Consider the following 12295-nt stretch of genomic DNA (forward strand, 5'->3'; position numbering starts at 1 on the left):
TTTAAAGTACAACAACATAAGGAGTATAGTCCATGATATTGTAAAAACTGTGTATGATATCAGATGGGTAGTAGATTTGTTGGTGTTATTACTTTGTGAGGGGTATAAATGACTAATCATTATGTTGTTTTGTACACCTGAAATTAATAAAAAAGTTTTAAGCAGAATAAAATCTAATCCCTGAGTACGTATTTACAATGTACAATGACGTGGCTGAGCAGAACTTCTCTGTTAGATGCCAAACTCTTTGGTGGGAAGGCCCTTTTTAATTCATAGTTTCTCACCTTCGTAGCAAATGTTACCTAAACTTCCTTCAAAATGTCTCTACCGCTGGCACTTCCTCCCGTCCTTCCTCCCCTTCCTCTCCTCCTTCCCTTTTCTTCCTTTCTGGCCTCTCCTTCTACTCCCCTCCTCTTCTCTTCAGCAATGCCCTGGGAACCATTCCTCATCACCCTCTCAGGGATTTCCATCTCCGTCCTCTGAATTTTCAGCTTTTTGTCAATTCTGGTTCCTTCCCCGCAGCCTTTAGACAGATTCTGTGATCTCTCCCCTCCTAAAAACCTGAAGTCCCAGACTTCACGCCCTCCTCTACCTTCCATCCTACCCTGATCTTGATGGTAGTTTCCTGCAAGGGCTTTTGATGTAATACTGCTTTAAGCATTGAAGTGTCTTTGTTCTGGAAATTAGTCTCAGGACAACCCATCTCTAAATTAGCATATTGAGGATAAAATGTTGCCCTAATCCCAGAGATAGAAGCAGAATTAATAATCAGTGATGATTAACAGTTGGAGAATTGTGAAACAGGGAACTCATTCTGCTTAGGTGTTTGTAAATCTTGTTCCATATGAGTTGTCACCTTTTAAACTATACTGATTAGTGGTTAGAAACTATTATGCTCAGAAATTTAAATGGAGAATTTGATTTTCATAGAAAAAAGCATAATGGACACTAAAAATGTGTGCTAAATATTTGACTTGTTATCTTCCCTCTGAGAAATTATGTTCAGATGATGACATTTTACCTACGCTGCAGGCCTAGCACAGTATCTGTTACCAGGACACAGCAAATTTCACATCAATATTCAAAGGGTTCTTTTGATGATTATTTTTGTCTTTCAGATTTTTCAACCCCTGAGATATGATAGAAACTAGGTTCCATGTCATACTGGGAAATGTGAAGTGTGACTGACCTGTCTTCCTAGGTTTCCTTCAATTGTGATATTGGAGGGAAACTTCCTTCCCGAAGGACAGAGCTGGTACCAGGCAGGCCATTGACATTGTTTGGCTACAGAACTGGAAATATCCGTGAAGAAAGCTCTGTGATGAAATTATTATTATTTTTGTCCCAGGTTTGGTTTATAGTGGCTTTCCCCAAAATCCTTCACTGTTGGACTTTGGGCAAGCAACTTCCCATCTGCAAGCCTTAGATTTTTTACCTGTAGAGTGAGAAGGCTGATGGGGTGCTCTGAGGCCCGTCTCTTTGCTTCTCAATTTTACATATTCAGAACCAAAGGCAGCCCTGAGAAGCTCACTGTGAATGGCCAAAGTGTGTAGTTTTAAAAGAGATGGATCATGTGCATAATATCTATAAGTGCAGAATTATATAGATTGTAAAATAGAATACCTTTTGACATCTAAGAATTTTTACATTATCAGAACCACGCTTTGGTTCTTCCAGATGCTTAAATCAAGGCCCCTATTTTGGTCAAATATATGCAGGCATTTTATGTTATTTTTAAAAAATTATTATTAAAGTTTATTATTAATGTTTTAAAAACTGTTCTCTCTTATATTACTTGTCCACCTGGCCTACAGTGGAATGAGGGAGCCACTGGTTTTGGGGGTGGGCTTCTCTCATTCTGGGTTGTTTACAGCTGTACGGAATAGGTCAAACTAAGTATAGCACTTGGCTCTTAGACATGTATTGGGCATTTAAGCCTCTCAGCACCTTGTAAGGCTGGTAGGATTATGTAATCCACTTATCGGGGAGGTCATGTGACTTATCCCAAGTCACTCAGCCAGTGAGATGGTGGAGCTAGAATTTGAGCCCAAGTCTAATTGACCCTGAAGTCCACGCTCTTTTTATGATGTCCCCCAACTCTTGGCACTGGTTGAAGAAGACCTGGGAGAGTCAGGTAAATTCAGAAGTGCCTTTCAGCTGAGATCCATGCACAAAATGTGATTTCCAGGCAATGCAATTTGGCAAATTGATTTGTGAATTTCTGTGGCTTCCCAGGGTGCTCTGAAGGACTTTTGAGACATAGCTTTTGCTGGGGAAATACTGCTTGGGGCGACATCTCCTACTGTTTATCGTTTTTGCCATTTGATTTTAGTAGCATATATTAATGTACAGGAGAATGTCTTACATCTACTTGACTGTGAGTTCACCAAAGCAACAATGGCACTTTCTACTTGTCCAAACTCATTCTTCACTTTCGGAGGTCTTAATATTTTATGCCTAAGTAGTATTACCCATTTCAATTTCATTATTTATTGGTTAACCATTTGAATGTACCTTGCTGTCGACTCGGAGCTTTAAAATTTAATCCACTCTGAAAGTGGCCATTGAACTGCCATTCGGCCTTTGGATTTGAGTGGATAATGTAAGGAAGGGTAGAGTGAGGCACAGGGGCATATAATGACACTTTGTGTCATTATGTTAAGTGACCAGAGGATATTTAGATGGTTCCCTAGTTTTTGGCATACAGTCTTCACAGATTAATTTTAAACAGGGACATTCAGTCTTTTCAGATTTTCTTCTGTGGCCCATTGGTTAGTCCTTGTCTTGTTTGTCAGTGACCACAGTGCTTTAGCTTCTTTGTTGCCGTCTGTCTCCTCTGCACTTTAGGACAATGATAATGAAGGTAATAGGCTCTGCTCCCCTACGGGTGTCTCCTTATCTGTGTATGATGCTCTCTTTCAAGTCAGTGGGAGCCCCCTTTTCACAAGCTGGAGAAGCAGAACCGAACACTTTGCAATTACTTAATGTCTTTGTTCCTGGTAGCTGAGAGGGCCCTATGGCTGTCGTCCCTTTAATCCTACAACAGCTCTGTGAAGTGGGCATTATTGTGCGCTTTTAGACAGAGAAACTGAGGCACACATAGATGAAAGATATCTGGTCAAGTAGAGGGAATGCTTTGTCGGGCGCGAGAACATCCACTTACATTTGCCAGCACACGGTGCCCGACTTAGAAAGGTCTCTCCAGCTCTCAATAACTTAATGAAAGTGACATCCCGTTGGCAGTGGGCCACTCCATCCACACAGTGAGCACAGGCTCCATCCAGCCTCTCTGTGGTGGTCGTTCTTCAACAAGGAATAGCTATTCATTTTATTTAAAATGCCCATAGTCAAGAAGATCTATCATTTCAAAATAAAGTTAAAGCTTATTCACTGAGAAGAGTGCAGAGAAGTAGGGGGTTGGGATTCCAGTCTTACTTTGTGAAGATTTTTAGTACAATTTAAAAAAATGAAGTACAATTTTTTTTTTAAAACTTTATAGTATAGTACTTGAACGTAAAAGTTATCATCCAAGCAAGGATACTTTTGAGAGTGAAAAAGGTGCTATTAAAAAAATTATGTTAAAATAATGAGGTGTAAACCTGGAGGATTTCAGACAACTGGGATATAATGTCTCCCTGTAATGAGAATGTATATTATAAAATGTTGTGCCAAGAGTAATAAATGCACATTGAGTAAAGCTGAAGTGGAAAAATAATGAAATTAAATATATAAAATGAAGTTAACAAGTGAAAAATTACAATGCAATACTTATATATAATGTAACATAATACACGTAGTTATACTAACTTGTAAGATTTTACTCAGTGTATATTGTTATATTCTTTCTGAATGACTTGAAATTAAAGTTAATTTACACTTATAAGGCCATAGCACTTTAACAAGAGAGGGGGAATTGATCTGATTATATTCTTGCAATTTTAATATTGTACTATGACATAGGGTAATGAACTCTCCATCATTAGAGGTATTCAAATGATAGAGAAGTCATTCCTAACCAATTGTGAACTAAGACTAAATAGCCTTTAAGATCCTTTCTTCACAATAAATGAGAATTTACTTTGTTTCAGACTGTTCCACCTTTTTGACAAAATTACTTCTAACTCTAAATTCTTTGATCCTGTCATTTAGAAGCCTACCTCCAGGCTGTTTGGTGAGAGGTAAGATTCAGCAGGGAGACAGTGTAATGTTAAGGAATTCATACCAAGGGACAGTAGCAGAAATACCTCAGTGAATTCTTAGCGTTGTTGCGGTTTTTTGGCTCCCAGTAGCCTAAAAGCAATGGCTCTGTGAACTCAAACCCCTCCCTGCAACATACGTTTTCTCTGTCAGGTTCTCTTAGGGTTCTTCAAACAAGAGGGAGCAAAAGACAACCCAAGACATTGTGAAAATGTGCTGGTGATCTCATTACACATCTCTGTTTATAGCCGAGGTGCCAAGAATTTGCTAGACTCTTTCTTGAATAGCGTGAAGGACTGATCACAGAGCAAGGGCCCAGTAGCTGTTGGGGGACTCACCTTCGGCACCCCAAAGGAGAATGAGCTCAGTGTCTGTAAGACGAGCCAATCACAAGATACTTTTCCCCCTCGACTTGAATTGGAGGTGATTTTTGAAACAGCCACAGTTATTTTGTCTGCCAGCCAAGAAAGCAGCATTGAAAACAGCAGGCAATATGTCAGACTTCAAAGGAAAATATATTGGTGTCTCATTGGCTTGAATCCAACATTATGTTGGTAAATAATCAAATCCCGGTGTGGCATATTTCTCCCTGAACCTTGACTGAAAACTATTGAAGACCATTCTGTGAGCTGTGGAGTGGCAGTCACTCATTCTAGGAAAAAGGCCAGAAAGAATGACTTTGAAATGTGTTTATAATTAACCAAACAATCTAAATTCACAAGACTGTTAGAACAGCAGGCTGCTAACTGGTGCAAACGTCTTTAGTGGTGAAGTACTTGGGGAAACAAAAATAGGCCTTCCTCTCATGGGAACCTAGAGCACCTTTAAGGGACAATAATTGGTCATTTGGAATCGTGTTTTAAGGCACATTTTATTTTATATATCTTTTTCATGTGTGATCATCTCAATTTTTATTTTCTTTTTGAGTGTGGACAGGTCAGATAATATAGGGGAGGGGGACGAGACCTTTCGAAGCCTGTGTTGAAAATCCCTTTTGGTTTGCATGGCATTGCCTGGCTGGGATGGAGCAGCCCACTCTGTCCTGGAGAGCACAGTTGGAGTCAGAGAGTATCCTGGTGGGGGCAGGGGAGAGCGGGAGAATATATTCAACGGATGGAAGCTGGAATGTGAGTTGGGATTTCTACGCTTAGAGAATGGAACTGAACCCATTGTAGAAAGGAGCAAATCAAATGTTTGATAAAGTAATACTTCCCTTGTTTAGAGATCATGTATCCATCAGCCTCAACCATTTGGAATGCATTTAAAAGCCAGAAATAAGCGTCCCCCTAAAAAAAAAAGCCAACCAACCAACCAACCAAACAAACCAATGCTGTGGAGAAATCCTAAAGAATTCAGAATTCAAAGAGGCCTTTGCAGTCAGATAAACCTTGGTGTGTGATTCCAGACAAGTTTCTTACGGCTCTTAAGTCCCATTCCCCACCGGTCACCTGAGGGGAAGAATATTTACCTGATAGGATTGTTGTCACAATGTCATGAGATCATCAAGGCATTTAGGACAGGGGTGACAGAGTGTGCTGTTAGATCTCAGGCACTGCTGCTCACCGCTGAACATGAGGTACCCCCTGGGGGCCACCTGCTCTCCCAATCAGAGCTAGCTTTGATCAAGGCCCCAAGCCGGTGACCCCAACATTAGTCAGTTCCATTTGATCCATTATCTCTCCTGCATAAGATCTAATGAGTCCTTTAACTCAGGGATCTTGGGTAATGGACAGTATTAGTTGAGAACTGATCTAATATTGGCTAGGTCCTGGCCAGCCTATGTTAAACTTTCTGTTAGGCCCACTCTCATCACTGGTCGAAATTAAGTTACACTGGGTCCTTCCTTTTGAATCAGTATAGAGCTCTCAGAAAATGCCACTATTTATCTTTTGGCCTCAATTATAGAGTTAACTAGTTTTGGCTGATTTTTTTCACTATTATAATATCACTAGTATACAGTTGGTCCAATTGACCAACTTTTTAAATGAAGTTTTGAAAGTAAGAAAGATTTATTTATTTTACAAATTTGGCAGAAATTTCTTAAATTTCTACAGAGAAAATACGCTCAATAGGATATACAGGAAAAACAGTCATATTTCTACTGTTTTTCTGTTAATGTTTTTTAGAAGAGAAACAGATATGGAGATACAATGAAAACTGAAAAAAAGTTAATTGTTATTCAATCTAATTCAACTAACATTTTAAAGATAAATACTGAGCCCCATGTTGCAGATGACATAAAACAGAATATTCTCTCTCTTGCTCTCTTTCTTCCCAACCATTTATCTTGTGCCTTGTTATAAAATAAATTAAGGAAAAATTAAAATATATACAAGACTTGGCAAAATAACATGTGTTAGAATTAGGTAAATATTAGACCAGAGAAACTTATGAGAAGTGAAATATACAAACAGCACATGCCATAATACAATGTAATTTATACAAGTTAGCCACAAATTTGACTATATTTTCTGGCAGCAGTGTAAAGATCAATGAGTTGTGTGATTGATTTCATTTTTTTAAAATTGTGATAAAATATACATAATATAAAATTTACCATTTTAACCATTTTTAAGTGTACAGTTCAGTGGTGCTAAGTACATTCACATTGTTGTACAACCATTGCCACCATCCATCTCCTGAACTTTTTTGTCTTTCCCAACTGACATTCTGTTCCCATTAAATAAAAACTCTCCATTTCCCCTTTCCCCAACCCCAGGCAACCACCATTCTACTTTCTGTCTCTATTAGTTTTACTACTCTAAGTATCTCCTGTAAGGGAATCCTTCAATATTTACCCTTTTGTGACTGGCTTATTTCACTTAGCATTATGTCCTCAAGGTTTATCCCTGTTGTGTGTGGCATGTGTCAGAATTTCCTTCCTGTTTTAAAGCTGAGTACCATTCCATTGAATTTATAGACCACATTTTGTTTTGCCATCCATCCATCAATGGACACTCGGTTGCTTCCGCTTTTTGGCTATTGGGAGTAACACTGCTATAAACACGTGTGTACAAATACTTCTTCGAGACCTTGCTTTCAGTTCTTTTTGCTGTATGCCCAGACATGGAATCACTAGATCATATGATAATTCTATGTTTCATTTCTTGAGGAAGTGCCACACCGTTTTCCACAATGGCTAAACCATTTCACGTTCCCATTAGCAAAGCACATGAGTTCCAATTTCCCCACATCCTTGCCAACACTTGTTATTTTGTTTGTTAATAGCCATCCTAATGGGTGTGAAATGGCGATTGATTTCAGTTTTATTTAATGATACGAAAACCTATACGCTTGAGGGAGTCATAAGATTTCCTGATTCTAGAACCAGAAAGAAATTTCTTTCAGGGATAGTTATAAGGAGGACATTGTGTAATATAGGATAGTCAACAGTACTGTGAATAAACTTAGAGTGAGGAGTGTGAGCTGTCGTTCACACTGCTCTTCTCTTTGGGGTCCCGACATCCACCAGGGACAATTTGGTTCACACACCCCCGTGGGTGCTGGTGTGCTTCTCTGGTGGGCCCCGGCTTAACCCAGAAGTTGCTGGTATCATATCCAAAACAATCAATGGACTAGTTGTCTTTTAGGGTATTTTCTATCAATGTTATTTCTCTCAGTGGATTTTAAAATATATTTGTTCTTTAATTATTTATTGTAAAAAATTTCAAACATAAATAAAAACAGAGAAACTAATAGAATGAAGCCTCACTCAGTCAGCTTCAACAATAATGAGGTAGGGCCAAATGTGTTTCATCGATATTCCTACTCACTTCCTCTCTCTTTCACCCCGGGTTATTTCAATGCACGTCTGAAAGATCATATAATTTCAGCCATGAATATTTTGGTATGTATCTCCAAGACAGAAGTTTTTTAGAAAACATTCCACAATACCATTATTGTACCTAAAAAAAAAAAAAAAAAGAATGGTTCCTTGATATCATCGAATATCCCATGAATCCATATTTTCACTATTGTCTCATAAATGTTTTTTAGAACTATTTGTTTGAGTCAAGATCCAAATAGGATGCATCGCAATACATTGCAATTGGTTGGTATAAATATTTAGTTTCTTTTAATGTATAAGTTCATCTCTCTCTCTTTTTTTTTCGTTTGTAGTTCATTTGTTCAAGAAATTAGATAATTTATCCTGCACTGTTTCCTTCAGTCTGGACTGAATGATCATGTTTGTCAGATGTCCACTCTGTATTTTCTACAAATTGGGAGTTAGGGGCCTGATGAGAATCTGTAGGTGGGGTGTGTAAGCCATTCAGGGAGCATTTAATGACCAGTTCTTTCTTTTTTGGTAAAGTTAGCAGCCCTTGGTGATCATTGCCTCGATCCATTATTATTGAGTAGAGGCTGCAAGATGGTGATATTTTAATTTTAGCATTTCCCTGTATTTCTGAACTGGAATATTTCTAGAAAAAGAAACTTACCTTTTATCAACTATTTAGTTACCTTGATAGCTAATGTAATTAGGAAAGCAGTTTCATTTTTTCCTTTACTATTTTGCTCCATGTATCTGAGCATGGGGTAAATGTATATTCATGACTCATAAGCATATATACGTATAGTTGTGTAAGTCAAAAGTGAACAAGTGTTGGAAACCTCTTGAATTTGACTGAATGATTTTCACTTGGGCATTTAGCCAAGTTGTTGAAATTCGTAACCATTTAGTCAAATGCTTGAAAATATAACCAGAATAGAAAGATTGTCTCAACAGATTTGGGTAAAACCAAGAAGCATCACATAGTCAGGTGGCAGTAGGTTATGTCTCTGGTAAAGCTGGATCTAAGGAGCAGCCATCTTCTCTCATGTCCTTGCCCCAGGTCTTGTGACCAGGGGACATGCTGCTGTGTGGGTCTTGGTCCTGAACCTCAATGACCCAGGATCAAAAACCCAACTCCAGAGAGGGCATGAGGGCTGGGGAGCATCTTGTTTCTGGACGTGGAATGCTTTCAAAGTATTCCAATGATGGAAATGGATAAGCAGCTAAGAAATGACTAAGCCTCCCAAGGAATGCTGCCCATTTTGAACATGAACAGCTGGGCTGTTTCACGTGTAATGCTTTTTCATGCTTTGCCTTCATGTGGTGAATGAGTTTGAAGGTAGCAAGAGACATATTTATCAGAGTGCATTTTCCATACTCTCTGCCTTCCAGTTTTCACGGACAGAGTAGGTAAAACAATCCACAGTTCTCCCTGCCAAGCATTTTGGGATTTAAGAAGGAGAGCTATTTACTGACCCACTTCTTTTTTTTTTTTTAATCACATTTTGTTTTTATTATTATCTCATTGTATGTTTTCTTGTAAGTTGTCTCAAATGCTTCTTTTGGAATGATGCTGTGTATAAATAAAGTAAACAAAAGTAAATTAACTCCCAAGAAGGAAATTTCTTAGGTCCAATATAGTGTACAGTTACTTTTGAAGGCAATCAAAATCCAACAGTGCCAGTTCTGTTTTCCCAGAAATAACTGGAGATGTTATCACTGAAACCCTATGAAGGAGGGATTCAGTTGAAGCAACATGTTTGATCCATGCTGAGAAATAGTTGTTTAGCTCAGCATACCTTTGGCCAAAACGTGTGAACAAGGATGAAAGACCCGGTGGACTTTTCCTAAATTCTATAGAATTTTGTGTTGCAAAACCCCAGGTGTCCATATATACCAGGAGCTATTACACAGAACACCTTTCATCTTCCTCTTGTGTCATCAATCCCCCGGACTTAGACAAAGGATTATAATTCACTAAAGCCAAGTTTCCTCGTTGAGCCCAGTGACATTGGGATCAACAGTGGTACTTGCCAGGTGGATGTCTTTCTGGTATAGGTTCCACATATATCGTTCCACGTCTCAGCTGTGATTCCAGACTCATGACAATATGGAAAGAAGTTGTGATTGTTTATGGGAGAACTTAATCATGAATAAACTCAAAGAGATATTTTAAAAATATGCTTACTATAAAGTGAGTGAAAACATCCTCACTTGTGACTTTCCAGAATCAAGCTTACTCAGGAATCAGTGCTGTTTCTTTTGTGGGAAAAGAAATTTTATTTTATTTTTTAGCCACATTTCTGGTCTCTCCTACCCCCCGCCCCACCCATGCAGTCCTTGGGATCTCAAATGCTTGTCTATGTGATGACCCTTTTCTGATCTCTTCATTTCTGTAATATTGTCACTTGTCAGGTCATGATGAAAATGTCTCCTGTGGAAGCCTGTATCCATCTGGCTTATGACACCCATGTATTAATTTAGTTCTTGGGAGAATTTATTGTCACCCTCTTCCACCAGGCTTCCTTTCCCTTGGTGTACGACCTTTGTCCAGGTGGCAGTGACATTTGCATTGGGAAGAGTGGAAGAGTTAGTATTTCTCTCATAGGGAACATTAATGGGGGAGGTCTTGGAGAGGATCATCTGGGAAATTTCAGGAATAGGATGATACTAGGAGCTTAGAGTAAGAACTACCCCAGGAGCAAGTGAGCTGTCAGGAAGGCATGGGACCTACTTCCTAGCATTCTTTCTTTTGGTTGAATAAATTGTGATTGGCAAGAATGTCCTTTGGCAAGGCCTTACCTTAATAGCCTTGTAGTAGAAATGTGCAACAGGGTGACCCCAAGATGGAGAAGGGCCCATAGGTATGGATTCAGCATCTGGCCTTGAGGTCCCACATAGAAAAAAATAAGAGCTGTATTCCCAAGCAAATAGTCTTTTTAATCCTGGTGCCAGTACATAGGTCTTCAGTGACACATAACAAGCAGCCAGGCAGGTACACCAGCTGAATGACAAATAGCTTTTCAATTGCTGCTAATGCATTCATAATTGGACAAAAAAAAATGTCCCTATTTTTTTCTTCCATGGAGGACATTTTTAATCTACCTAACAATGGTGTGGCTGTTAAAACACCACCACCACCAGCAACCAACTTTTATATTTAGGTAGTACTTTTCACATTATATTTTCATATATATAATTTTATTTTTTCTGTGTTTTTAACTCTGAGATGAGAAAACTGAGGTTCAGAGGATTAAGTGACTTTGGACAGGGTCAAGCTACCATGTTTCCCCGAAAATAAGACCTAGCCAGACAATCAGCTCTAATGCGTCTTTTGGAGCAAAAATTAACATAAGACCCAGTCTTATTTTAGTATAAGACCAGGTATAATATAATATAATGTAATATAATATAATATAATATAATATAATATAATATAATATAATATAATATAATGTAATATAATACAATACTGGGTCTTATGAGTAAGGCTCCCCATCAGTTATCTATGTAACTGATAACATAGATAATCAATTAACGCATATTTTCTATTAATATATGCCATATTCTTACAATGAAGTACGCTAAAGAAAATAAATGTTATTAGGGAAATCATAAGTAAGAGAAAATATATTTACAATAGTATACATATTTATTGAAAAACTCTGCAAAGAGCATATTAGTGCACTTCAAATCTGTGTTGTTCAAGGGTCAACTGTATTTTATATCCCTATGTGTTGAAAACTTAAATGGCCCTTTTAAATGACACATTAGCTAAAAACAGATACAAATCCTTTATAGAGAGTATTTAGGTATTATTACTGCTCTACTTATCAGTACTACTTTCGTGTTTGGATGAAATGGATTGAATTAAATCACTCGGAATCATGTTGAATGTATGTATGCATCGGCTCCAAAGTAGGTTGTTCCACAATGCACTGAACAGTTTAGAAGCACTTCACATTATACTTCTGGTATGCACAAAGTGTGGAATGAAGCACAGGTCAAAGGAATGTGGTGATGTGATTTAAAATATGAAATCAGTGCTTAAAATAAGACTAAAATTTATTGGTGAAGTAAATCATCATTTGCACAAATCTCTTAACTCTTCCAGCCCCAAAAACTGTTGGGATGGAATGTCAGATATTTGTTATCAGCTAAATTTGGGTGTCAATCCTAACTCCACTGATTTCTGAACTTGAATAAGTTTCTGAACCTCCAGCTGATGGTAATTTTGTCTCTGGACAAAACATTTTTTTAAAATTCAGTTATCTGAAGGGGCTGGAGAGCAACCAAACGTTGGTTTTTGAGCAGAACCTGGAAGGA

The 12295-nt window shown here is 38.2% G+C and overlaps 1 protein-coding gene across 3 annotated transcripts in view; it reads left to right on the forward strand.

Moving 5' to 3' along the window:
- MSRA (methionine sulfoxide reductase A) overlaps positions 1-12295 on the forward strand; it is a 336169-nt gene that overhangs the window by 132682 nt on the left and 191192 nt on the right. The gene's annotated exons all lie outside the window — the stretch shown is intronic.

The sequence above is a fragment of the Rhinolophus ferrumequinum genome, chromosome 18 (assembly GCF_004115265.2).
Source record: "Rhinolophus ferrumequinum isolate MPI-CBG mRhiFer1 chromosome 18, mRhiFer1_v1.p, whole genome shotgun sequence".
Lineage (NCBI taxonomy): Eukaryota > Metazoa > Chordata > Mammalia > Chiroptera > Rhinolophidae > Rhinolophus > Rhinolophus ferrumequinum.